The sequence below is a fragment of the Phalacrocorax carbo genome, chromosome 23 (genome assembly GCF_963921805.1).
Source record: "Phalacrocorax carbo chromosome 23, bPhaCar2.1, whole genome shotgun sequence".
NCBI lineage: Eukaryota > Metazoa > Chordata > Aves > Suliformes > Phalacrocoracidae > Phalacrocorax > Phalacrocorax carbo.
The window spans coordinates 4,532,132-4,557,500 of record NC_087535.1 but is presented as its reverse complement, the minus strand read 5'-3'; the positions used below and the strand labels follow the sequence as shown (position 1 = coordinate 4,557,500).

Below are 25,369 nucleotides of genomic sequence, written 5' to 3'. Positions count from 1 at the left end.
TGGCGGCACCTCGGCTCAGCCCAGCTGCCGACTCATCCTTGCCATGAAAGCGTAGAAGCAAAAGTTTCCCTGTCAGCATAAAACACGGACAACTGGCCAAACCTTCGACTTGGCTTCTGCCACCCTGGCGAGGAGTCCCCCCACTGGGGACACGCTGTGTCCCAGCTCGGGTGCCCGTGATGGGCAGGGGGGTGCAGGGGTGCTCCCTGCGTTAAGGGACCAGCGTGTCCCCATGGGCTCGCCGCAGCCCCTTGTGCTGCTGGGAGGGAAGGGCTTGCGGAGGCAAGGAGCTCTCCTGAGCCAGCCCTTGGCACTGCCTGGCAGGATGATCCTTCCTGTGCCCCTTCCCTTGCTCTGAAGTGAGTTAGCCACAGGATTTTGGCAGAGGACCGTATGCAGGGCCCACGTCAGAGCTGCGAGCTGGCCCCTCGCCAGCCTGGCCCCTCTCAGTCCGTACGGCGTTTAGGACTGGTTGCCATGATGCAGAAGCACAAACATCCCAAAGAACCAGCCCAGGAGCACTCAGCATCCCACCTCACGCCCACACCAGGGTCTCTACGTCCCTCTCTGTGTGCCAGGGTGGTGATGGCTTGTCCACGCTTGCGAGAGTGGGGTCAGCCCCTCACTTCGCTGCCGAGGTGATGCAGGCAGAGGGATGCTCCTGGCCAGGGCTCCCACGGCCCCAATTCCTGACCCCCCCAGGGGGCATGTTGCTGTGCATCAGCTTCCCACGTTTAAATCCAAGACCCCTCCCAGAAGCTCGCAAATGCAGGAGGACACCAAACTCATCTGTTACTCACAGAGAGCTCTCCAAGGATCTAAGTTGCTTAATTAGTGCCTTAAAAGAGTCACCATCCAGGTGGGTGACACACCAGTGGGTTGTCATGTGCTCTGCATGTCTCAAGCATTTGCTTTCTTCCTTTCTCTATCCAGGGTTAGCTTGCCAGTTTTTTTTCCCCCCTTTCCTTTTTCTAATGAAAAAAATAGAGGGGCAGGTTTTATAAGTCCATGGAAACTCTATTATCCCTCTGCATTAAAGCCAAAAGCAATTAATTAAAACATCAAAGTCAGATGTTTCATTAGTTCAGCCTCAGAAAGCACTGGCAGCAGGTGGCAGGGAACGTGGTTCCCATGGCCAGCTGCACTGAGTGACCCCAAGGCTGGACCCACACCCCGAAACACTGTCCCTGTCCCAGTGTCACTGGGAAACCCAGCAGGGAGCTCTGGGCTGGCCACCACCGGGCAGAGAGAAGGCAGGGTGCTGTCGCCCACCTCTCCCTCTCCTCTAGCCGGTCACTGCTCATTGCAGGAGGTCCTTGGCATACACCAATTTTGAGAGAGGGGAGGCTGGGGAGGGGTGCACCACCCTCTCCCCATCAAAGCTGCTTCCCCTGGAAGCATCTCCAACACCAGCACCATGGGACGGGTCCTTATTCCCTCCTGGGCACAGCACAAAGGCAAGAGGGACAGGTTCAAACTCCCAGCTCACCCAGACTGATTTATTTCCTCCTCTGCACACCAGATCTCTACCTGTACGATAGAAACGACATTGCTGCCTCCATCCATCCAGACCAGGAGGGTTCTGGGCAGCCAACAGGTATCAGCCAGCATCCCTCACTCTGCCTGGATCCACTCCCAGAAGTCCCCAGCAGGACAGAGGAGTTGGGGAACACCAAGGAGGTGGCACATCTTTGCACTGCAGTGGCCACCCCCACCGCATCCCACTGCCACGCCGAGCATCGCTGCATCCCTCCCAGGCTCCCGCTCCCAAGCCTGATCCCTGCCGCAGCAAGCGCATCCCCTGCACGGCTGCAGAGCGGGGTCCCCACCCCACGGCTCGCTGGGGGTTTAACCCCGGTTTTCCTCCGGCTCCCAGAGAGCAGCAGTGATTTGCCAAGCACAGCGCAGCCTTCCCCAGCAGGGAGGAGCCCCGGGCGAGGAGGAAGCCGGAGCAGCGGCCAGCCCTTCCCCGGGCCCTGCTGCAGGGAGCAGCGGATATGGGGAGCACCAGCAAACAGACATCGGCAGCGAGTCCCTGCTGCAGAGCTGCTGCTCGGCGCCGGGCTCCTTGCGTCCCCCAAAACCCCCACGGGCTCCTTCCAGTGCTGCTGCAACAGGCGTGTGCGACCACTGCAGGCAAACTCTGCTTGTGGCCTAGCGGGGAGGGGAGTGAGGAGGGAGAAAAAGAATAAAAAACATCCCCAAGAGAGGAGCAGGGAGCATGCAGGGAACCCGCAGCCCCTGCGAGGTGCAGGCAGGGAAGGAGCAGGCTCATCTCCCGGCACAGGCTGCCAGGGAAGGCCTTGGGGAAGAAGGGGAGCTCCAGGCACAGCTCCACCTCATGCTTTCTACTGCAAAACAATAGCGAGAGGAGCAGCAGCCCCTCCCTGCTCTTAGTCACCCTGGCCAAGGACCTGTGCCACCCTACCCTGTCCTCTGCACAGGGCTGCCCCGGGGGGCTCCAGCATGACACGTCCCAGCTCCTCAAGCGTGAGGCTTGGTGACGCTCCAGCCAGCAGCGGCGCATGCTAATGGCAAGAGATCCTCCGCATGCAAGAGCCGGACCCACGGCACAGGGAATTCCCTCCATCACCATCTCAAAAAAAGAAAAAAAAACAAAACAAAAACCACCACAACCCAACAACACCCTTTGCTGTCTCAAGCCTCTACCTGCAGCGCTTGCACCACCTCCCCAGCACCAGCCAGCTCCTCTCCTCTGGGGAAGGAGCCAAGGCTTTGCAGAGGTCCCTGCGTGTCCCCGTGCATGAGGCCGCTCCCAGGGCCCCACCGCCGGCAAGGATGGGATGGGTATGGAGCCTGCACCCCGAGGGGCTGGGTTCTGGAGGTGTGAAGAAGCAGAAGGTATGGGGAAGCTCTGCCTCACTGCCCTGGGCGCTTCCCTGCCCTGCTAACGCCGTCCCAGCATCCCGGCACGGGCACCTCCTCCGCTGACCTGCTTGGCACGGGGCAGAAAACCCATGTATCCGAGTCAACTGCTCCAAATAAGCTTTGGGGAAATCAAAGGGCACGGAGCTTTTGGGATGCCTCCAAGACCACCCAGCTCCCTCCATTCAGCCTCGGAGAGCCCTCTGCTATTCGGGGCCAGGGGGCACCTGCAGCCACCCCTGTCCCCAGCACCCAGCCCATGCCATCCCGAGGGGACAGGTGGGATTTCTCAGAGGGGTGTGACCCGAGGGGGCAGCCTGCAGGACACGGAGCCAGGAAGGGAACCCCGTACCACTCTGGGGTGGGGCTGGTGGAATGCAGGGGCGTCAGCTTCTCTCGCTCATGATTAAATAATTCAGGTGCGTTTCAGTGCTCAAGGAAGCGAAAGATTGAGGGCACTGTCTGGAGCCAGGCAGCCGGCACAAACCCTGCCTGCTGGAGCAGCCAACAGCAGAAGCATGATACCCATTTGGGGTGGGGGCACAGAACAGTGCCCCCGAGCCCCAGTACAGCTCTGGACACCCCGTCGGTAGCTCTGAGCGCTCACCTCCACCCCAGCTCTCTGCCCCTGGGTCCCAGCTGGGCTGCCTGTCCACAGCTGCCAGTCCACGGGCAGAAACAGGCTGCACTGGTTTGCAATTTGCAATCCAAACCCCCACCCAACCTCAGGTCTCCAGAGATAAGAGCACAATAACCTATTGTCCCTTCCCTCTCAAGATCTCGACTTGCCTCTGGCAAAGTGGGGAGGGACCACCCAGCTCCCCACCGCCCTACGGCAGGGTCTCACCCCGGGCCCCACGAGGGGCAGGACCCCTGCCCGCCGAGCCAGGCCAGGCAGCCGGAACAGATGCTGGGAGGCTCCAGAGCCAGGGCACAGGCAGGGCTGGGATGCAGGGAGAGCGCTGGAGGCAGTGGCAGGAGGCGGAAGAGGCCTCACTGGTTTTCTTCTTTATTCCTTTTTTTTAAAAAAATTTTATTTTCCTCCCATTCCTCCTGTTTTCTGCTGTGGATTTGATCAGCTGGATTGGTGCAGGCAGGAGGGGGGGGGACGTGCCTGGTCGTGCCGTGGGCAAACACCAAGCAGCCTCCCCCTCCCCGGGGTGCGATCCTACCCTCCACCCCATCCCCGTGTCTGGGTCCGGCCCCACGCACGCCCTGCCCGGGTTACCCCACGCCACACACACCTCTCCCGGCGCCAGGCAGGGAGCAGCACCCCCTCCTGCCCCACGGATGGGGAAAACCACCCACGCAGCACCTTCCCCGGTCTGTCCTTGGGCTGCCGCAAAGCGCTCCCCCCCCCCCCACCTCCCCGCCTGCCTGCGCTGCCTCTGCCCTTCCCTCTGGCACCAGTGCCAAGCTGCAGCGTGGCCTGGGATGGATGGAGGCATCAGCCAGACAGAGCCCGACCCACGGTCACATCCTGCCCCCATCTTACCCCCCACCCCGCACTGCTACAACACGCTGCGCTTCAATAACACACGCGACCGGGAGCCCCACGCCCCGCCACCCCTCAAGGACGGGCAACAAGTTGCAGGATACGGCCGGAGTGGGTTCCCACCCACCCCAGATGCTGGGGCGTTGGGGGGGCTGCACGCCTCACAGACCCCCACGCACAAAAGCGGAGGGCCCGTGGGCATCTCCCCCAGCTCCGCGCTGCAGCGGGACCGGGCAGTGCCGGGTGGGGGGGGCGGGGGGGGGCGCGGAGGAAGGGGGGGGCGCCACGCCAAGCCCCCATCCCACCTGCTGCACCTGGGTACAGCACCCCAGTGCAAGCAGCGCTGCATACTGGGAGGGACTGGGGTGGGCGAGAGCACCGCGCCCACCGCCCCACCCGCGGTGGAACCTCGGTGGTGGAACCGCGCCGTGCTTTCACCCACCCACGATAAGCCAAGCACCGAGCAGCACCCACGGGACACCCCCTCACACACCCGTCCCCCCCGTGCCCCCACGCACTCACCGGCTCAGCCCCCACGGCGCCCGGCTGGCGGCGGAGCCCCCGCGGCTGGCCATGGGATGGGGGCGCGGGGCGGGGGGACGCGGCGGAGGAGCGGTCCCGGAGCTAGCGGGAGAAAATGCTTGTCATGGCAAACCGAGCCGTGCTGAGCCGAGCCGAGGAAGGCTCGCCCCATCCCGCCGGGGGAGGGGCTCTCTTAAGGTGGCGGCCCGCCCCATCGGCTGCTTAAGGGGGACGAGAGGGAGCGGGTGAGGTCCGCACCCTCCCCGGGCAGAACCATGCGTGCACCCCCAGTCAGTGTGGGGTTCCCCCACGGGCACTACCGTGCATACACACACGCACTCCCCCCACCCACCCAGGGAAGCACGGGGACACCCCAGGCAAGGCGGTCCGTGCATCCCCCAGGCAGTTTGAGGTCCCTCCCTAGGCAGCAAAAGGACCCCCCAGGCAGCGTGGGGACCCCCTGTGCATGCACCCATCGGCTAGCGTGGGACCCTCCCCGTGGCACTGCAATGCGTGCCCCCCCAGGCAGTGTGGGTACCTCCCCATGGCAGTGGGGTGTGTGCACCCCAAGCAGCGGGGACCCCAAAATGTGAGGGTATCCTCGTGCACAAGGCCCTCCCCACTCTGGGCATGGGGAAAGCAGATCTCCGGAGCACCATGAACGGTGGCAAAATTGGGGTTCCTTGCGGGCACTGTGGTTTTGGGGTTTCTCTTGGGCACTGTGGTTGCTCACCCGGGGCTGACGTGTGCCCACTGGGGTGTGCCCAGCCCTGCAAACCACGGGGCACAGTCCTCTGACATCCCCTGAGAATGACTGTCCCCCTGGGTGACAGCATCACTTGGGAGGGTTGGACGCACTCTTTGAACTGCAGAGGGTTGAGCATAAATAACTGCCCCTTCACCCGGACAGACCCGACCCTCACCCTTTTTTCAGAAGCAAGCAGGAGAAAAATCTTCACCGAAACGTGCCTGAAGCGTGTGAAACGCTGTGGTTGTACTGAAAGTGCAGCGCGGCTTCGGTGCAGCAATGCTGGGTTTAGGCAACCTTAACTCAGCGTTAATCCAGTCTGTATCCCCACGTTTGGGCACGCAACACGGTTCAAGTTAAACCAGTGGAACATCTGTGCACGCACAAGCCCTAATTAGTGCTTGTAACGTTTTTTTTCCCTCCTTGAGGGCCTGCACCTCAATAATTTTGCATTCCTGAGCGGTCCCAGGGCGACGTTGTGCTGCAGGAGGCGGGTCAGGCCAGGAAAGCCAAGCTCTGCCGCAGACCCCCCAGCAAACACTTAGGGCCCTTTGCTGGGGGAGTTCTTCCCCGTGCTTGCGGAGATGCTAACCAAAACATGTGCTGGTAAAATTGCTTCCATTTGCCTCTCAGGGAGTGGACCTGCCCGCTCGGGTGAGCTGGTTACGGTGCAGTTTTCCTGCACGGGCAGTTGGTTGAAGTCAACTGAATGACTTCAGAGCTGCCAGTGTTGGACGGAAGAAAGTCTCTGCCTTCTTTCAATGGTTTGCAGCACAGAAGGCATCAACCTGCTCCTGTGCTCTGCGGCAGGGAGGAGGAAAGGGGCCTGGTAACTCCTTCCTCATCTTCAGTGGTGGGGCCCTTGGCGTTTTCCTGGGGAAAATATATGTAAAATGTCTTCCTTACGAAAAAAACTCCAGGGCTGGAGACCCTCACGACAAAAGCAAATCTTGTATCTCAAAGCAAGCTCAGGCATATTCCATTTCTTGGCTCTGCAGCTTGTCCACTACAGAAAGTGGGAGTAAACATGTGGCTTTTAGCTGCTGTTCGGCTCCCCCTCCAGCGAAATAAAAAGCAGACGGCACTGACCACATTGGGTCTAGGTGACTGCTGAACAGCTTGAAAAATAGATGGCGGTGCAGACAGCAGACAGTGCTTCCAGTGGGCTGGGATGCAAAACTGCTATTGAGACATAATAGCCTTTTAAAACAGGTTTTCTGAGCTTGGAAGGAATCTCTGACCATCTGGATTTGGACTCCTGAAAGGAAATCATCCTTCCTGCCTCCGGGAACCTGTTGTTAACAGGGCAATTTGCGCGCTCAGAAATGCTGCGAATTTGCAGCCTCCTTGGGCTCTGGCTGAAATGGGGAAAGGCAGATTTTACAGCCCGGGCACTTGCCATTGAAGGAACCAGCCAAAATCCATTTGAAAAACATGCTTCCCATCCAGTGGCAGCCTGCAATTACAGAGCTGGTACTTAGCAGCTCCTGCCTGGTGTGTTTCCATTACAGCGAGAGCAACCATAAACACTGAGGCCGAAAGCCCCTTCCATTTTACATTTAAGGAAAAGCACAGGCAAGAAAAGTCAAAAGCCTGGCTGGAGCGGGAGCGGGAACAGGACCAGGACCATCGCCTCTGAGTGAGCGGCCGGACCCTGCTCGCACCGACACGTCCCCACACACCGCAGCAAAGTGGGGCAGAGCGAGTGAAAAGTTCCTTCGTGGAGTATCTTGGGGTCGTACAGGCCTGTGGCTGATACTGATCTAAACCTGCTCTGAAGACCCTTCATGAGCCCCTGCTTCCCAGGATCGTGCCCCTGCTCTGCTTGCTGGTGCCACCCCTCTTGCTGCATCGCATTCATCGCAGGGCCACCCGCTCTCCCCGTCCTGCTGTTGGGAGACGCGAGGCTTTGCCATCCCCAGAGGTGACAGAGGTGTCCCCACACTGCTCTGCCAGAGGGACAGATGATGCTCTGCCTCTCTGCACCCAGAAGAGGAGGAAGAAGGGAGCAAGCCTTGAGCCAGCAAAGCTCCCCGCTCATCTCCCACGTGGCCAGCCCCGAGGTGCCGGAAGGGACCTCCCAGGATTATCCGGGGCTCCGGCTGCTGCAGCCACAGGGGTGGCAGCGGGGACAGGCTGCTTCTCGTTTGACTCTTGGCAGGCACTCACAGGCGAGCTCCGAGGGAGACGCTGGATCCCGCTGGCAAGTCTCTGCAGGGCTGCTCCGCTGCTTTGTGCTTGTGCCTTTGGCCTCCTCGTTCGTCTTGGATGATGGCTGGATATTCATTGTTCCCTTTTGTTCGCCCCGAACCGGCTCCGGCCACGCATGCGGGGCCAGCTCCGCACCGGGCACGCGGCTGCAGGGGCATCAGCTTTCACGGCCGGGATGTGGCCGGGAGAGGTCACGCGCCGTGCTCCGGCCGCGGGAGGGATGCACGGACGCGTGCTCCTCCCCGCTCTCCCCTCTTTGCCGACACTTTGCACTCGACGCCTGTTGCACGCGGGCAGGGCTGTGCCCGGAGAGGAGCGGGAGCCCCGTCCTCGCCCAGGAGGCATCTTTCAGCTGCTTTGGAAAAGGAGCAAAGACTCCCACAGTGACCGGCAGCATTGGAGTGCACGTTCGGGGACCTAAATCCCGCGGGAAGCCCTGCTGTGATGGGAACCTCAGCTGTGATCCATATTTTGGGACCTCTTTTCTTTTCCAAATGCTTTTCTGCAGGGTGCTCTGTAAGCAAAGCAGAGAGCAGCCCCTGGCCTGAGCAGTGCCCAGCCTAAAGAAGACCAGCAGCAACATAAAATAAATAACCCCAAAATAGAAAGGATCAGTCCACCAGGTTCTTCTGTAAAAATCAGGCTTCACTGATGATTTCCCTTTAAAACCAGTATGAAACTTCGTAATAATTTGCCTTTAATGTCTCCCAGGCTGGGAACTTGTAGGTGGAGTTTTAGCCCAAAATGAATTGACTCAGCCAAGTTGTATCAGCCAAGTTACAAACCCATCAAAACCCGAGGCCAGATCCTGATCTCATCCCCGTGGGTATAAATCCAACATCGCTCCGCTGGAATCAACGGGGAAGATTTTTGTCATGGTGCCGGAGAGCAGAAGGCAGGATTGGACCCCCAGGATTTCTAATGGAAACACTGACTTACTCTTAAGCACACGGCAGAGTCGGGCGTCTGTAAAATCTCTCTCCATTCAAGGGCTAAATATAGGGAGAGAGAGCGCCAGCGATTCAACCCTCAGTGCTCAGGGATAAATAAACCCCCGATCGCCGCTGAGGGAGAGGCTTTGTTGGAAATGCCAGAGGCTGACGGGGGTCCCGCTGCTCCGAGGTCCCCTCACTCGGGGCAGGGCAGGGGGGCCCACAGCATCCGCGCGGGGAGGCAGGGCTGGCGGAGACGCTCCCAGGTGATGCCCGCAGCCGTGCGGGGCTGGTGTAAAAGGGGTTTGGGGTTTTATTTTTTTCCTGCCTCATCTTCCCCTTTTCTCTCTGTTCAACCCTGAGCACTGCTGAGCTTCAGCACCCACAGCTGCCTGTTTGCAAGGCTCAGGCTCATGCTCAGAGCGAGGAGAGCAGCCTGGGTGCTGCTGGTGGGGAGGGTCCCATCGTGGCCACACCAGTTCCCCTCGCTGCCTTTTCCCTGCTTTGCCCCACTTGGTTCTGGGCTTTCCCCTTGCTCCAGGGCAGCTCCCCATGGCTTTGCAGCCCCAGAAATAAATCCCAGAGCCGTCTTGCCGTGCTATTGCTAATAAACCTCCCCTAGACCGTTCCTGCTCTCGATTACTCGAACAGCCCTGTTCAGTTCTAATTAAGCAGCTACTTCACTGAGGGAGGGGGAACTGGAAATAAAAAGCAAAACAGAAGAGGAGGGGTTTGGGCATACTTTTGCTTTATGAATGTAATTAGGAGACGAAACTGTTCACTCACCTAAGGAATTCATCACCAAACTGCCTGTGAGCTGACAGACACGCTGTGTTTTCCCTGGGAGCCCTGTGACTGACGGCGCTTTTCCTTTCCCCACCCCTACATGTTCCCATTTGGAGCTGGAGCCACAACAAGCTCTAAATCTATTAGTGCCTGTTATTAAACCCCTAATATTTGTAACAGCTGAGGAAGAGCCTCCGAGCTGCCTCTTCCCAAGCACCTGTGCACAGGGTGAGGGGGAGCGCTGTGTCGCAGGGATGCGATGAAGCCCCGCCAGGGCTGCTGGCACGGTGGGGCTCCTTCCTTCTCCATGGAGCACCCCACCAGGGCACCCCGCGGTTAGGGCAGTGCAAGTGCCCCTCCTCCCTTGAGATCTGGGGGATCCCCCCCCAGTCCCCTCCGGAGAGAGTCAGAAGGAAATAGCTAGATCCTCAGCTCCATCTCAAAATGAACATTTTTCCCTCCAGTTCCGACCTCGTTTTGTTCCTCACATCAAGGAGGAACCTTGTACTCGGTGTTTGCATCACGGTAACACCTCCGGGACCTTAGTGGGACTGAGGAAAGTCCCTGCTGCCAGGAGTGACAACGCGGTGGGTAGTGCTGAAAGAGAGGAGAGAGAAGTGACAGCGCGGGAGAGCGGCTCTCCCATCACTCGCAAGCTGTCAGTCCCAGAGCGGGGAGGCGGAGGAGCGCCCAGGCTCTAGAGTCCTACTTTGGTGCTTTCCTTCCAGAGATGGGGGGGGAAAAGCCAAGCTGGTGCCAGAGGCCTCTTCCCCGGGGCTGGAGATGCTGTTGGTCCCAGGCTGGGTGCTGCGGTACCCGGCACGGCAATGCTGCAGAGCCCATGCGGGGCCGTAGTACCAGCACGCGGCAGGGATGGGGACACTGCTGCAAGGGCAGGGTTAGCTCCCGCAGTCCCTTTTTGGGGGCATCTGTGCCCTCTCGCTGCCCCTCCATAAAGCTGCAGGGTTGGGAGCAGCCCTCCAAAAGGAAGGTGCTTCCCTCCAGTCCGTCTTGCTCCGCTGCTGCTAAAAACCTACTTTCAGAGCCCGAAGCACCAGTGAAAGCCCAGGGAGAGCAGCCGCAGGTCACTGCGCAGGCCGAGCAGCATGCAGAGCCCAGGCAGGGCTGGCATTACCCCAGCAAAGCCACCCTGAACCTGCAGACATTCACCTCCTCCACTCCCACGTGCTTCACTGCATGAAGTCAGGCTCCGGCACACTGTTACCAAAAAGGCTAAGCCTCCCCTAACCCCACATTAAGGCTGTCCATTGGGCCCCATGGCAATATAATGAAGGGGCGTCGCTGGTATTTTGCTGGTGTCAATGCCACAGGGCAAAGCTGGGGTGAGCTCAGCCCCCGCAAACACCCACCGTGAAGGGGAGAGAGGTGGCAAAAGCGGGTTGAAAAAGTAGAAAATGAAAAGGTGACCTCTTCCCAAAATGGTGAAAGAGGGAGAAGAGAAAACCATAAACACTGGCAACTGCGTCCACAGGAAAACAAAAAGCAGCAACTATTTTATTTGAATAACAACCATCAATAATACATTGCTAAGAAGCTGCAGATGACTGCAATTAAAAAAAGCGTTGCATTCCCTGAGCAAAATCTAAATTATTCCTCACAGCTTCTCCTCTCACTGAGTTATATTAAAATGAAGCAGTTCCTGGTGCGGCATGGCTCAGCAGAGCTGGGGAGCCCGGGTGGAAGGCATAAAAGAAGAAAAAAACCAAGGAGAAAGTAGAAGAGCCCTAATGTAGGGGGTTATAAATATTTTACAGCCGAGGAGGAGTGGGGAGCCACGGATATAAATGTGATTGCGGGCATCCATGGTGGGAGGGAGGAATTAATCATATAAACGGAGGAGAAACTTTTCTTGAGGAGCACATGCCCACACCCATGGCCGGAGCGACTCGGGAGGGTCTGTGGGTGCCAGGGACGGGCAGTCTGGGGTTTATTCCAGAGGGTGCAGGTGTGACTTGGTGATGGTGACCTCCCTCTGCCAGGTGCCGTGGAGTGTGCTGGATCCAGGACAAGCACTGTTAATTCCTTTGGAAACACAGAGCTCAAACATTTACTGGGAAAACCCCAAGAAACCCCACAGGTGGGGCTGGAAATTCTTCCAACTGGGACCATGCCGGCTCCTTGCCAGGGCCGTGCTTTACAGCCTGAGTGTAGCGCAGGTCCTGCCTCCCATGGCCCTGGGACACCATGAACAACCCAGTACATGGGGTCTCTGCTGCAGGTGCTGGTCCAGGGGCTCGGGCACCATCCCCCTCCAGGCTGGGGCTGTGGGAAGAGGGTGACCAGCTGCAGCAGCCTGCAAACATCTGAGTCGCACAGGCACACTGCACCCCATAAACTCTTCTCCCAGCTGCTGCTGGGCAGGATCCGGGTGCGGGAGAGACCGTGGCTGCCGCTGCAGCCAGGGGAGGAGGATAACACCACTGCACCTTGCACCCTGACATTCACAAAGCCAACACGCAGAGCAAACACCAGCTGGCAACCCCTCCTGTCGCTATCCAAACACCGGCTCCGTTATCCAAAGAGGAGCAAACAGACCCAGGTGCTGGGCTTGCTGCACCTCACCCCCACCCTCACCTCCTGCCCCCCTGCCCGTCCTTGCCCTGGTGGGAAGGGAGCGGGGAACCAGCCCTCCAGCAAACATCACCCTCGATGGCTGTGCCAAGATTGGGACAGCAAACCCACCGTCTCCCTGGCAGAGAGCAAACATTTGCCCGGAGGCGTCTTCATCCCCTCCCCAGGAGAGCATCAGCAGAGCTGGAGCCGAGGAAGGTCAAGGCCGTTTATGCAGCTGGAGCCATTCCTTACCCTCCACAAAGTACTCCGTTCCTGGAACCAACCGCAGCCAGCGTGGGAGGCTCTGTCTTATCAGAAACCGCAGTGTGTGGCAGGACCAGGGGAATCCTCCCGAGGCCAAAATGTTTTCTTTCCCTCGCAGCTCTCAGCTAGTGCTTCCCAGCCATCCCAGGCACTTTGCAATGGCAGGGACATCCCCACCCTCTCTGCCTTCTTCATCCACAGGCTGAGCAGAGGGACAATCCTGCAGGCAGCCTGGGACCCCGGTTCCCACCTCCGAGCCTGGCCTCCACCTGCCACGTATCTGTCCCAGCGTGGTCCTGGGTGCGACCGGAGTGCTGCTCAGGGCCACCAGCCCCAGCCATCTCTTCTCCCATGTCCACATCCACACTGACTGGGAAAGCTCAGTGGCACCTGCTGGGAGCCTCTGCGGGTGTTAAAACCTCTGCACCTAAGTGCCTCCATAACAATTATAGCCTCAGTGAGAAAGAAATGAGTCATTACAGGGAGAGATGAAGCTCACGACACCTGCAAATCACTGAAGAAAGGAGAGCCAGCAACAGGGCCAGGGCTGGCTGGAGCCATGGCCTTCTCTGATGCACTGGGCAAAAGGGTGGAGATTAAATGGAGAGCAGCCAAAGCATGGGACACCCGACGGGGCGTGCTGGGGGAGCTGGGTATTTGGGTGACAGCCACTGTACAGGCGAAGGCACCTTCCTGGCCCTACCTCATGCGTCCCCACCAAGCTGAGCGCAGATCTTGTCTCTACAGCCCTGCAGACACCAAGCCCTGGCTCAGCATCCAGGCACCCCAGGCTTGGAAAGACAGATCCCCTGCCTCATCTGGGAAGGTGACAGGGGCCTCCCGCGACCTGTGGTGTAAAGCACTGCCCTGGCCCATGGCACCAGCGATGGTCAGGCTCTAAATGCCTCGCCTGGATCTTGACCAGCCATCCTTGCCTGATGCTGAGTTCCATCCCCAGGCGTCCATGTGAGTGGGCAGCACGGTCAGGGTGCTCATCATCATCAGCCTTAACATCAGGGTCCTGAAAGCCGTAAGGATGCCAGAGCCTCTGCTCCCCCCAAACCAGACCCAACCTCCTGGCCACCAACGCTTTCTGCTCAGCGCGAGACCCTGCAACACAGCCAGCCCCAGGGCAGAAGGTAGGGCGCAGAATTACCTTGAATCCCAAACACCGACAAGCCTAACACTGCAATGCATAGTCCTAATACATGACCTGGAATAGCTTGTGCTGCAAATATGGCACAGATGTATCTCTTCTGCAAGACGTGCATGTGTCTCACAGCAGCGGTGACGCCAGCAACTTATTTCCCTGCTGACTTCTGAGATGGCTGATCCGCTCCTCAGCTGTGACGTGTGAACCTGCCCTTAATTTCCAGTGGCACCAATACGTTTTCTTCCTTCCCTTTTTTCTCTGCCAGCCCCAGTTTGCTCCATGTGGGACAGGCAGTGATAAAGCACCCCGGGTGATGCTGGGAGGCCCAAAGGCTGGCACATTCCAGGTTCCCAAGGAGCAATTAGCTAACGGAGGCCAAGGGCTGGGCTGGCCTTGCCAGGCAGCAGTGTCCCTGGCAGCTCACGGTGAACCCGGGTCATGCGTGACACATCGCTTATATAAAGGACGTGTACGTATGAGTCTAGAGCAGAGCTCCCAGCAAAAAACCCACAGCATTCGCGCTGGGGAGGGAAGCCGACAGGGTGTGTAGGCAGGAGGGTGAGTGAGCATCCCTCCCTAAGCCCGAGCACACGACTGCGCCCCAGCCGAGGGGATACTGCAGCAGACGAAGCTGCACGCATCTCTGCAGGACTGGGATGCTGTGTGTTTATGTTTAGGGGTGCATGGATCCAAGCAAGGTGTTCAGAGGCAGGATGCAAGCTGGCGGCCAGGACGCTTGTGTGCTCGGCTGAGTGGTGCGGCAGTTGCCAGGGCTGTGTGCTGTGTGGTCTGGCAGCTGTGGAGCTTTGTACGCATATTTGTAAATACATTAAGTCCATGGTTTGCAGAGGAAGACGCGAGCCAAGCGCCTGCAATTGTCTGCACGAGAGCGTAACCTTTGGGGAGTGGAGCCTTTGCGCTCTTTACTGAACTCAACAGAAATTGTTCTGCTCTGCCGAGCTGGAAATTGGCTGCAGCTATCATCACCCAGGCATTGGGTCTGAAGAATAGACTCTCCTTTCAGTCATTAGCTGTGGGCAACGCTGCAAGCAGACGGGGAGGAGGAAAAGGACTGATGCAGTCTCTCGGGTCCACCACCGCAGCAGGTGGGGGCTCAGCTCTCCCCATGCAAACCCAGCTGCAGGAGGAAACGAGGCAAAGAGATGTCTGCAGCAGAGCTGGGGAGGAGGCAGAGATCCCTCTGTGCCACCAAGGAGGGCCTGGGAAGGCTTGAGCTCTCCAGCCCTGCCAGATGCATGGCCCCATCACTTATCCTTTGTCCTGGTCCCCCTCTGACTAATTCCTTCCTCCTGTGTCCATCCCTGCCCACAGTCCCAGACATCAGCTCCCCCAGCTGATTGATTGGGAACATGGCTTTGAACCCAAATCCTAGAGCAAACCAAAAGGAGACAAAGCAGCCACGGCACCAAGATGACTCCTCCTGACAGCCCAGGAGACCGGTGTCCAGCTTTCGGCCAGATCAGATGCTTTTTATCATTCATTATCAGCTGATGAACAGCACCGCAGAGTTGGGCAACAGAGCCAGATGAAGCACATCTTTGACGGTAGCATAATTCAGGCACTGCCTTTAAAGTGAAAGGGCTCCCCGGCAGCTGGAGGGGCCGGTGGCGCAGGCAGCGCTGTCTGCCCGTGATGACTAACTCACTCCCTCACACACCCTCTGCTCCAGGGGCGGTGGCAGGAACTGCTATCAGAAAGCAGAAGCTGGTTCCTTCCCTCTTGCTCCCCACTAAGATTTTCCGATCATTCTGCAGCACTAACGGAAACTTGCCCAGTCCCCAGCCATTTCTTCTCCCGGGTGTTTGGTTGGTTTTGTTGAGGTTTGTTTGGGTTTTTTTTCCACCTGTCTCTTAGCATCATCTGCCCCGAACTGACTGCCCTCATAGGACAAGCATCCCCTCTGGCACTGTCACATTGCCTCCGAGCAGGAGACTTGCTTGGTTTTGCTCCAAGCATGCGCCAGCTCGGGAGACCTGCAAGGACGAGTGCCTCATTCCCCTGTGCCCAGCTCAGACATGCGTCATCGGGGGTCCCTGCAAAGGGGAGCTGGCTCTGGGCACAGCACGATGCAAACCACAGCCCAACATAAGAGCAGGGGCTGGCTCCTGCATTACGGGCACAGCTCTGCGGAGGATGGACGCCAGAGGTGCAGCATAAGAGCACCTGGGGAGCGGGGAGGGAGATGGATGCAGCAAGCCCCCCTTCCCTGGGATTTGTTAGGGTGAGCCAGGAATGGCAGCACAAGCTGCAGAGGAGGAGAAGGTGTCACCCAAGGGGACAGGCAGGCCTCCGGCACCCCAGCCTAAAGCACTCAGACATCCAAAAGGGTTACCCGTTACCCCTGCCAGGTACCAGTCAGGTAACAGTGGGAAATTCAGACACTCGGGCACATTCTGAGAGTCTGTGAAGCAGCTGGCAAAAGCCTCACACCCAGGTGCTGGGGGAGCCTTGCTCCAGCTCCCCAGCAGAGCCAGACCTGCCCAGCTGGGCATCCCACAGCTCCCAGCCACCCTCACACCTTCTCCTCTGGCAGCAAAAGGACTCTCAGCCAGGCTGGATCCAGCCTGGCTCCAGCCACAGCTGCCAACACGAACCACAGGAGCATCTCCAGCTCCATGACTCGCCCTCACACTAAGTCCGCTTCCTCCAGTGCACTACCTCAGCCTTAATCAACTCCTCAATTATTAATTAAAAAGACCCACAGACGGTAATCCTCAGTCCATGCTCAACTAGAGGCAACCAACGGCCAAAGAGCTCTCCTAGTGTTCGTCCCCCAAATCTGTGCCTAATTAGGAGTGGACTTATCCCTGCAATTAATTGCTGGAGTTATTAATTAGGTATCACAGATGATCTGTTTGGAAAAGGAGGCAGCAGAGTAGCTAATCAGTTCATAACTAATGCAGAGAGTCTCAAAACAGTGGTAAAGCCTCTGTACCTGGCCGGGGGACAGCAGAGGCTGGAGGTTTCCAGCAGAAAGCGCCTGGCTTTGAGACAAGTGGGGTTTGAGGTTTTTTTGCACGGCTCTAAGAGTGCTACAGACACGATGCTTGTGGGTGCTGCCAGCCCCAGGGGCTGTCGCTGCAGACCAAGGAGCTGCACCCAGCGTGATGCAAAGCCAGCGTCCCGGCTTACCCCAGTCCCACATCCCCGGCTGCCCGCTCCTTGTCACCACATCCAAACCCAGAGGGGAGCTGGGACTGAAACAACCCTTCCGAGGCAGTTACTCTGAACTAGCTGTTTTGACTCCTCTCCAGGTATCAGCAAGCCTTTGGGAGAACACTCTGCCCAGTGCTGGGTGCAGGAACAACATTTTCTCCCAGGGTTCTCCCCTGAGCTGTGGGTGCTCTGCAGACCTGGGAAATCAGCAGGGTCAGCTCGTGTAACCTGGCACCAGGCAAGGGCAGGGAATGTCCCCCATCATGTGGCATCGCCAGCCTCACAGGAGCCAGCAGAGTGGCACAGGTGGGGCATAAGGAGAACACAAGCCCTTTCCTAACTTCCCCTCAAACCAGGTTAAGGATCTTCTGTGCCTCAGTTTCCCCTGCTCCCTACCACCCTCCTCTCCTGCACCACAGGGTGCAGAAGGCAAGGGAAGCCTGTTGGCTGCAGCCACCGCTGAAAGCGTTGGGTGCTATTATTAGCTTTAAAGGAAATGAAAGTGTTTCTGTGCCTCAGCATTTACTTTTCCCTCCTAATACAACCTGCACAGAAAAAATTAGCCCCCCTACCTCCAGACCCACCCAGGGAATCACCAGCCTGCAGGTAAAAAAGCTGCAGGGCCATTCCCTGGGTCCAGAGAGCAGCAGCCCAAGCCTCCTCCAGCAGGTAGAGGACGCATTTATGGCTATTTTTTTGGTGGTTTTATCATAATCGGGCTGTTTTGGTGATGCACAAGCTCCATGCTCCCTCCACCACCGCCAGGTCATGGCAAGGGGCCGGATCCCTCCATGCCTTTGCTACCAGAGCAGTTCTACGGTTTCTCAGATGAAGATACTTAGCAAGAAAAATAAAATGTGTTAAGTGACAGAGGAGTTGAGCTGCATTCTGGGCTAATGGCTGGTGAAATTACATTAAAAAATGGAGCAAAGCAAACCCTTGAAGGTAGATGACTGTAAACAGCAAGAGAAACTGGGACGCAACTCCTAAACGGGAATAGCTGTTTATTGGTGGTTGACAGGGGAAGCTCGGGTGACTTACACTAGCGACGACCGACCAGTTCCAGCTCTCCTGGGGACTGGTTCCACTCAAGGCTGAGTGACCGGTGACCAATGCCCCGGTGACAGGCTCTGTGACAAGGACCTGGTGGCTCTTGGCCCTGCTCTTTGTGGGCACAGATTTCTGCACAAGGAGCAGCTCCAAGCCTGGGCAGCCTCACAAATCTGCATTTCCCCCAACAGCTCATCAACATCCAAATGCTTTCCAGCCACTTAAACCAGGACAGGGCTGAGCCGATTGCCTGGGGGCAGATGGGCTCTGCGGTCCACCACTGAGTCCTTAGGGGAGCTCCAAAGGGGGGCTATTTGCTGCCTCTGTCTGGCAGCTGATGAGGCAACTGGGGACAGCAAGGATACCCCGGAGAAAGCTTGGGAGAGCACTCGGACAGGGAAGCTGTGTCCCCTAATCATCCCTTCAGCCCCAAGCCAGCGCCTGGGCAGGCGGATGGGTGGCAAGTGAGATGGATTAATAGGTGGTGCAAGGAAAGCAATGAATAATGAGGACAACTGGGCATAAGACAGAAGTGAGCAGAGGGGTGACTGTGGAGGTACAGAGAGGCAAGCACATGGCTGGACACACGGCTGCACGGCTGGAAAGGTGGCGTCTGTGGATGGAGGGGAGAAGAATGGACAGAGGCAGCGTGCAAGGTGCACATGTACTTGTGCTACAGCCCAAGGAAAGTGCCATCTGATGAATAATAATAATGAATTATGATAATAAATAAGCATTCAGGCTCAGTTGTGCTTTTATGCCAGGCTCACAGAGGCTGAGGGAACGAGGTCTCTGTGGCCCTGCCTGCCTGTTACCTTCCCTGGTCCTGTGCCTCAGCCAGCCCCGAGGCCACCAGGACATTAACCTGCTTTTCCACCAGCGGCTGCCGGCCACGTCAGCCAGCTTTTAATTAGACTGAGCACTTCCAAGCATCCCCCGCAGCCCGTTTGGGAAGATCCGGGGGCTGGCAGAGCCTGCACCCGAGCAAAGGCAGCGCTTGGGACTCATCACAGCTCAGTGCCAGGTCTCCAGCAGAGCTTTCTGCTCTGCCTGACACTTGTGCAACCCTAAACGTGCCCCGTCCCCCTTCAGAGGGCATCTTCTCACAACTGCTGCCTTACCAGTGTTTCTGAGCATTTGTGGCTCCCCCCACCCCGAGCTGGGACGATGCCATGACCTGTGGCTGGCTGTCAGAGAAGCCAAGCTGCAAGGAAATCTGGTGCATCTCCCAAAGCCTCTGCTCCCAGAGCCCTGTGATTGTGGGAATTTCTCTTTCATTTTCTTCACTTTAATTTGCAGCCTCTGTGGTCGCAGAGCTCTGCTCCTCCCAGGAAAGCAGGTCCCAGGGTGGGGTGGTGGGGGGAAGCACCCATCCTGCCAAGGCACAGAGCCCAGTGCAGGGCTCAGCCAACACAGAGCATCCATTCCTCAACCCCCACTGCAAACAGGGCCCCCCCAAATCCCAGCCAGCTATTTTCTGTGGCACAGGGCCACCCATGCCCAACTCCATGCACCTCCCGGGGGAACTTGGCAGCAGGTGCCTGCTCCTCACCAACTAATCCTGCTCCCTGCCACCAGCCAAGAGCTGATAGAAGTAAACACATCAGCCAGCCTGCTCACAACATGCCTTTCCATAAGGGGAGCGAACCTGCTGACACCACACACTGCAGGCGGCAGCACTGGCAGAGGTGCTGCTCTCTCCCAGCTCACTTCCAGCCCAGTGGGTCACCGGGGACCAGGCAGGAAAGGGGCAGCAGGGGCTCCAGCAGAGCCTGAACCCCAGTGTCTGCTGGGCACCCCTTGCAGGGTGCTCGGGGTGCGAGCTCACTCGCAGCCCCTGTCCTCCCAAACCACCCCTCCAGTTTGCAGCATCACCTCTGGTCAGCGCAGCACCTCAGCTCAGCACCCCTGAATCCAGCAGCAAAAGGCTGACCTGCTGGTCACAGCACTGTGTGAGCTGAATGCAAAGAGGCTGTTAAATAAATTAATTAACAAGGGTGTTAATTAGAGATGAGGAGGCTCTGGGAGAGCAGGTGGGAGGGAAAGGAGTTGGCTGACTTTTGTACCCCCAGCAGAAGGGCAGCCTTGTCTGGGGGACCCCCTCGTAGGCTGCTCTTGCTGCAGTGGGGACATGAAGGGGACCCGGTAGGGACACAGCGGGGGGTGGCTGGGACCCCCATGTGCTGCAGTGGGTTCCAGGTGCCACCTCACCCATCAGTAGGGATGCCCCTGTGAAGACAGCGTTCAAAGCATCACTTCGAATGTCGTCTGTTTTCCCATCCTGCCATGGAGACACCTCTTTATATAAACCCTGTTAAGTAGGACGGCCTTTTATATCTCTTTCTGCCATCGCTGCTGGTGGCTGTGGAGGCTCCAGGCCTCCGAGCCATCCTCACTGCCTGCCTGGCAGCCAAGGAGAAAAGCGACCAGAGTGCGTGCAGCTGGGCTGCCCTCACACCCAGCCCCGTGCCATGGCCGTGTCAGCGCTGGAAGGGGCTGCACCCTGCCCAGGCACTCACCACCAGTGCCATCTGGGGCATCCAACACTGTGTCAGGTCCCAGAGGGCCCTGAGATGGTTTCGAGACAGGAAAAAGGGATGGGGAATTAACTGAAGTGGCTGAGTTCCTGCGATGCCCTCCCTGGGGCAGGAGATGTTGTAGCAGAGCAGACGGAGGGGGTGAGCACACCCAGGTGCCTTTTGAGCCCTCCATGCTCAGCAAGTAGGGCCCCATCACCAGGGCAGCCCCCTGCCCAGGCCAGTTGCCTGGGACCCCTAATTCATGATCCTTTACAGCTTCCTCTGGCCAGAGCATCCCCTCCTCACTGCCCACTCCATGCCTCCCCGCTGCCTTTCCTCCAGTCCTGTCAGACATCTAAAATGACAGCTTTAACAAGGGTAAATTTTTTATGAACAAGCTATTAAATATTTGTGGCCATTGCATGAGCTTTCAATTATTCAGTACGAAAGTGCAGGCAAGGTGTAGGCAGCTACGGCAGCCGTGTCCTGGGCTGCTGTGCTCTCCCTGTGGCTGTGAAGGATGCGGAGGCTCTGTGGGACATGGATGTGCTGGGGATGGCCAGGGAGCCTGGGCAGAGCCAGCTAGAAATCTTCTGCCCCGCACTGTAGCGAAAAACCTCTGGAGACAAAACTGCTTCACTGGCTAAATCATTTTAATTCCCATGAAAAACTCTCCCAGGGAGTGAGAGGCCACTCGAGCCAGGCAAACCCTCGCTGGGACAGAGGCTGTGACATTTTGCTGCAAACTTAAATTTGCTGCCCAATTTCCACGCTTTCATGTTTTCTGCTGCTCCCTGGATTTGCTGCTTCAGATGCAGAGCCGCTCCCGTCAGTGCTGCTCCGGGCTCGCAGTCTGTCCTCATCCTCAGGGCTTGCTCTGAGTGGGATCTGCGGGGGCACTGGGAACTGGGACACTGATACCCCCCACTCCCAAAGATGGGCAAGGTGAAGATTTCCATTGCTCCCGTCTGTGGGCTGGTCCCACAGAGCTGGCGGGCTGGGCAGGGGTCTGAGCTGCCTATGAGGAGAGGACAGACATCCCCACTCATCCCCCGCCTGGGGGAGGCTTGGGAAAGGCAGGAAAAGCAGCAACATGCTGGACACTCGGAGGATGCTCATCATGTGCTCTGGACACCCAAGGCCATGGTTACACGGGCTGCAGCTCATCAGGGCACTGGTCAAAGTCATTTCTGCCCCTCCGGCCCTTCCTGCCCTGCGGGATGAGGCCCATCACGACACGTGTGTGGCCAGACAGGGTCACCTGCCGGGACAGCAGTGGGCAGGTCCCTAAGGGGAGTACCTCGGGCCACCCTCAGGATGCCAGCAGCTCTGCTGGGTTCCCAGCCGATGATCAAACCCTGAGCATTGTTTGAATCAAAATCACATTTTCAAATGCCATCGTTTCCCACAAAAGAGCGACGCGGAGCTGTGACCAGCTCGAGCCTGGGAACACCCCAGCGCCACATTGTTTGCAGGGGCAGGGGCATCCCGCCCTGCCTCGGGCATGCTCCAGTTTGGGTGTTTCTTGTTTCCCTACTGAAGCTGCTGCTTGCATTTCATTCCCATTGTGTGCAGAAACACCACTGAAGGATGTCTAACAGCTCCCATGTCTCATCCCTCCTCTGCCTGCTTCTAGACTTCAGCAGAAGGATGTCAGCATCCATGGGGAGCACTGGGGAGGCGCAGGGCATCCTCAATCCCCCCCATCCCCTGCTGCAGCCTGTGTTCCCGGGGAGAGCTGCAAGTCTGGCCGCATTATTGAGGGAGCTTCTCCATTGGGGTGCTACTTGTGAGCCAATATTCGGGGCACTGACACCACCCAAACCTGCGCCCCATCGAACTGGGGCACCTGCTGTCGTGAGGCTGCTCCTGCTCAGCGCTTTGCGATCGGCCAGTCCTGGAACATACCTGGGGGAAGCAGCCAAGAGGCGTAAAATCCCTGCTGAGCCTCTGCCAGCTAGAGGAGCGGCAATTAAAACAAAATGATTAATCACAAACAGTGAGTGGCTATAAAACTTTCCAGTAATAAGAGTCAGAGTGGGATAAGCAGCTCAGGAGCTGAAGAGGCTCCCAGCTGTAGCAGGGGAGCAGTGCTGTGCTTCCAGCAGGGTTTAGAGGCAAGCACCATTCCCGCCGAGGGGAGGGACAGTCCCCAGTTGCTCACAAAGTGCTGAGTTCCCTTTTGGCTTCAGAGAGAGACAAACTACTTGGCTGGAGACATCCCCTTGGCCAGGAGACGGCGATGCTCACTGGGCTGGATGCTCTTCGCCACGGCATTGCCGTCTGCTTGTGCTGGGGCTGCTCTCATTCGGCTGGGACGAGGGAGAAGGCCAAGGGCTGGATTTGCCCAGGGTCTGGTTTCTACCGATAGCAGATGCTTGCGCAGGGAGCATTTCGGATTGCCTCGCCCACAGCATCGCGTTGGCTGCATCCACTCACAACCGCATCCCTGTTTGCGGTATGCTCAGAGCCCAGGGGAGCATCCAGAGCTCAACCCCGTTGCTGCCCTCGATCGTCCCCACCCGTGATGGGGAAGGCAGGGTCGCGGGCAGGGGTATAGTGCAAATAAATAACCAGTGGTCCCAAAGGGGAGGACTGACCCTGCAATGCCATGCAGCTGGATCGCCCAGTGTCAAGTGGCAGTGGAGACCAGAAGCCAGGTGCTCTCCCCCTCCTCGGGACAGATTCGGTTTGCATTTACTCCAGTGTGTGTGTGTGTGTGTGTTCACGCACACACGCGTGGGAGGGCTGGCAGCGCAGAGACCCAGCATCCCGCCGGGCTGCTCACGCCTGCGGTCAGGTAGGCAAACTTTCTTCCCTTTGAAGAAAGGAAACCCAAGTATTAGCCAGGCTCTTTCATTGCCATGACAACCCTAAAACGTTTATCAGAGATAATTGCTGAGAGGCCAGATCCTGATCTACTCTGGGCACAACGCTGCGGCGGGTTGCCTCCTGCCCCACTGCTCCTCTTGTCTTTGAAGCCTGCATCTTCTGAGTATCCCCATCCCAGCGCAGCTGGGCTGGAAACTGCAAGCAGAGGCCTCGGATGCCGTCCCCGACACCCTCCCATCACTGGGAGGGCTGGGGCAGGGCTCCCGCAGGGGCTGAGGGATGCTCTTTCCACTTCATACACTGGCTTAATATTGAGGGCATCCATTCTCCCTGAGAGCCCACCTGCGGCAATCGAGCTGCATTGCTCTGGCAGGAAGGAGAATCCATTTCCAACGCTTTATTATTCTTATTAATAATAATTTTAAAAATTGCCTTAAAATGGTGGTGCTGACCTTGGCACAAAGTGTGTGCTGGGACACAGCACCGTTTGGGGTAAATGGGATTTTTGGATTCATCTCAAGTCATTAACTCCTCCCAGCGGTCATTAATCCCCAGGAAATGCCCTATGACTTGGATCATTGCTGCTTAATTAATACAAGCTCCCATCCCTGGGAGCTCTGGGCCAAATCCTGAAGTCATTCTGTGCAAAGCTTCCCCTTGGCTGTGGAAGCTGCTCCCCAAGCCCATGGTGTCTGTGGTGCCAGCAGGAGCCACGCCGATGCTGAGGGAGGTGGGTGCTGCGGGATGCAGATGCTGGGGGATGCGGGTGCTGAAGGGTGTGGGTGCCACAGGTACTGCTTGGGCCAGCAGAAAATTACCCACAGACTGGAACCAGGAAAAGCGTTTTGTGTGGGTTTGTACACAACCAAGCATCGTGCCATGGCCGGGACAACCTCTCTGAGGCACGAGCGTGACACTGAGCAGTGCAATATATTATCCTAATAATGCAGAGTCTCATGGGAAGCCTTCACACACGCTCCTGTTCCCTCCAGCCCTAGCAAGGGACACACGGCAAACACTTGTTTCTTCCCCTCTCTCCTCAAACAGCTCTCATGCATTTAGCTTTATCCCCCTTAACTTGTCAAAAATAGAAAACGCAACACCTCCTCTTCCCCGCTCTCCCCTGCCCTGGTCTTTCATGATCCCTCTTCTTAAAAGAGAAATAAAACCCCATTCATCACAGTAATGATTTTTATTTCCAAGCGTTGCTGGTGATTTATGGACCTGTTTCCCGAAGCTGCTCTCTCCCGCAGCAGAAATAGATGAATGTGTTTAGGGGTGGGCTGGGGGTGCCGGTGGGGGAGCGGGGACGGGCGGGAGGGAGACGCAGGGACACTGTGGGCGGGCACGTGCCAGCGAGTCCCATGGCAGCACGAGCTGGAAGAAAGGCTTAAAATAAAAGAGGTGGTCTGATAGGAAAGGGAGGTGTCATCCATCCAACAGCCCAAAATGAGCCCCTGGTGCCACGCAGATGCAGGAGCATCACGGGATGCAGGACAGCCTGCGCCGTCCTCACCGTGCCCTGCGGCACACGGCATGGGCTGGGCAGCGCTGCCGACCCCGCTGGCATTTCAGGCTGCGGTGACAAACGAGCCTGTAAAAACCTGAGTGATGTGGGGCCATAAATCCCCCGCACGAATCCACAGAGCCTGCTGAGGAAGGTCACGCTTCCTGGCATTTCCCACCGCAGTGATTACCGGTGAGCAGAGGTGATGCGAGCCTTAAAATTCATCACGACTTCGTTCAGGGAGCGGTTGCAGCACTGGGCAGCCAGGCAAAATCCCACCAGCCCCATCCCATGAGTCTTGCCACCACTGGCCCTCAGCCCCCTGGAAACCTTTTGAGATGAACCTTTACCAGCCCCATTGCAGATGCCTCCAAACCCAGACCCTTCCCAGAATCACTAGTTGCTTTGCAAATTTAGGCTGCCTGTATATTTATTTTTGCCTGCATTTATTTGCCTGCATCTCTTTTTTTTTCCCCCTGTTTGTCTGAAGTTATGGCTCAATTTCAGGAGTTAAAGAAAACTCAGTTTATAAATAGTTTGCTCAAAGCATCACTTTCCAGAAACAACAGAAGTCAGCTCCCAGCAAGCGCCGCTTCCCCAGGGGAGAGTCACCTCAAGGGGAGGGGGGGGGATTTTCATCTTTCCCACATCATCTCTGCAAACATCTAACCTTCCTGAGAAATCTGGTGGAAGTATTTTAGGCGGCTGCTCAC

The 25,369-nt window shown here is 57.6% G+C and overlaps 1 protein-coding gene across 4 annotated transcripts in view; it reads right to left on the bottom strand.

The window, feature by feature from the left end:
• The window catches only part of ATP2B4 (ATPase plasma membrane Ca2+ transporting 4), an 87,034-nt gene that overhangs the window by 46,792 nt on the left and 14,873 nt on the right, over positions 1–25,369 (bottom strand). For 2 of the 4 annotated variants that reach the window (XM_064472206.1, XM_064472213.1), the window contains exon 1: positions 4,904–5,062. The exons of 1 other annotated variant lie outside the window; for it this stretch is intronic. The gene's annotated coding sequence lies outside the window, so the exon portion shown is untranslated. Of the gene's footprint in view, positions 1–4,903; positions 5,063–25,369 lie in introns of those variants that run through there. One more of the 4 variants, XM_064472212.1, reaches the window with a different exon arrangement.